This window comes from Cebus imitator, unplaced genomic scaffold (genome assembly GCF_001604975.1).
Source record: "Cebus imitator isolate Cc_AM_T3 unplaced genomic scaffold, Cebus_imitator-1.0 Scaffold449, whole genome shotgun sequence".
NCBI classification, from domain to species: Eukaryota; Metazoa; Chordata; class Mammalia; order Primates; family Cebidae; genus Cebus; species Cebus imitator.
Window position 1 is genome coordinate 1530703 of NW_016107764.1, and position 2621 is coordinate 1533323.

Genomic DNA, 2621 nt, shown 5'->3' on the forward strand with positions numbered 1-2621 from the left:
TGGGAGATGGATGGGGGATGGATGGGGATGGATAGGGGATGGATGGATGGATGGATGATGGGGGATGGATGGGGGATGGATGGGTGGATGGTGGGAGATGGATGGAGGATGGATGGGGGATGGATAGGGGATGGATGGGTGGCTGGTGGGGGATGGACAGGGGATGGGTGGAGGATGTATGGGTAGATGAGTCAAAAATGAGTGGAGGATGGATGGTGAATGGGTGGTGAATGGATAGGGGATGGATGGGAGGAGGATAGATGAGGGAGGGGTGGGTGGATGCATGGGTGGATGTGGAACATATGTGTGGATGGGTGGATTTCAGAAGGATGGATGGATGGAGGATAGATGGATGAATGGAGGAAAGATGGATGGATTATTGAATGAATGACATTTAAGAGAGTTGATGGGTGAAAAAATGAATGGATGGGAGAATTCAGGGACGGAGGGATGGGTGGCTATAAAATTTGGGGCAGAAAAATGTGTAGTGAGCGGGCCCTTCTGAGGCGGAATTGGATGCCGGAAGGAGCTCTGGGCTGGCAGCAGGAGTCCTGGGTTCGGGTGTTGGCCTGCTGCTCTCTCCAACTGTGGCCTTGGGGTGGCCCCTATTCTCTTCGTGTTTGGTTTTCTGTTTGTAGTTGTGAAATCTGAAGTGACCTGGCCTTGTGGGCTGGGGTGAGTTGTATGAGGCTGCGGGGTGGTTGCAAGAAAGCAAGTGAGGGCATAGTTACTGCCATCAAACAAAGGGCTGACATGGGGAGGTGCAGGGTGGCAGCCAAGAGCGGCCCCTCCCCAGGGCTTGGTCCACAGACGCACCCAGATGTTTCCAGAGGAGTCAGAGACTGTCTGGTTCTGGAGCCTGAGCTCCTCCTGGCCTCCCGTGTGGCCCATGTCTACTCACGGGACATTCTCACCCCACTTTCTTTCATCTATAAACTGGTCAGAAGAACATCTGCCAGAGGGTGGTTGTGAAAACTAGCAAGTATTTGACAAAGGATGGGTCTCCATCACGCCTTCAGCTCAGCTCTGTGCCCATCACAGTGCAGGTGTTCTTGGGGCAGAGGTGGTGGTTGCTGAGGCCAGGGACGCAGCCCTCAGCTGCTGCTTGCATGGGCTTTAAAAGAGAAGGAAGCCCTCAGAGGGTGCTCTGCGTGGGAGTAGCAGGGGCACAGGAGCCTTTCTGCTGTGTGGGAAGAGTAGGCACTAGCTTGACTGGTCCCTGAGCCCAGCACCCCATTGGCAGGTGGAAAAGCAGCACTGTGTCAGACACAACTCAGGCAGGGAGAATTTATGCCCTGGTTAGGCGACTGCTCTCCCTCCTCCCGCCTCTCCATGAATACACACCTTTCCCCACATTTGGAACCAGGAGACCAGGTTTTTTGAGGGCAGCTCAATTCCCCAAACCCCAGAGTTCATCCATGGTAGACCTGGAGCACTGAGCCGGTTCACACCAAGCTCCAGCTGCCTGCCATGTGAGCTCACTCTCCCAGGGGCCTGGCCCTTCCTCCTTGGCTACACTCTCCACCCTGCACTCAGAGAGACCAGCTAAAATGCCAACTGGCCCATGGCACTGCTCTTCCCAGAAATACTCCCTGGCTCTCCACTGCCTTCAGCATGCAGTCAAAAAGCCCCTGTCTGGGCTGGCCTGAGGGACTGCTGGACTGTCAGCTCCTCAAGTGGAAGAACACGCTTCCATCCCTCTAAGAATCCTCCTATAGCCTGGGTCTGGCCATGCTGACTGTGGGCAGCATTTGCTGGAGGATGGATGGATGGAGGGAGGGATGGAGGGAGGGAGGGATGGATGGATGGATGGATGGGTGGATGGATGGAGGGAGGGAGGGAGGGAGGGAGGGAGGGATGAAAGGGTGGATGGATGGATGGATGGATGGAGCTAATGAGTGGATGGGTAAATAGAGGATTAATGTTTCTTCCAAGGTCACCCAGGATGGATGTTTGTGGGCACTGAGGCTGACCTCTCCCCAGGGTACAAATGCTCTTGTAGCCTCTGACAGAACTTAGCACAGGTTTTGACACCTCTGGGAATGGGAGTCTTACTCCTCAGGGCAGCACCTGCCCTACTGGGACAGACCTATCTCAGGCCTTCCTCCATAGGAACTCAGACTTGCCAGTGTGAACCCCCCCCCAGCTGAGTTCTGACCCTGTGTCCAGGCTGCAGAGCCGATCATACCTCACAGGTGAGTGTGACAGCTAGTCAAGATCCTTGGAGGATCAAGAAGTTTTTTGCATAGGTAGGTACTGAGTGAGCTGTCAGGTCTGGCTGCTGATTTAGCGATGGGCTGGGGTGGTGAGGGGGAGGCAAGGAGCTGGAGGTGGCTGCGCTAGCTACCCAGGGACACTGGCTGGTGACTTAGATGGCGTGATGACAGTGGGCACAGGGGTGAGGAAGAGGAAGATGTCCTGGCAGTGGGGTCAGGGATCCATCCATCCCCCCATCCATCTACCCGCCCACACATCCCTGCATCTATTCCCCGTTTGTCCCCCACCCACCCATCCACTCACCCGTCCGTCTACCAACCCATCCATCCACCATCCCCCATCCACCCATCCGTCTGCTCACCCGTCCGTCCACCCACCCATCCATCCACCATCCCCCATCCACC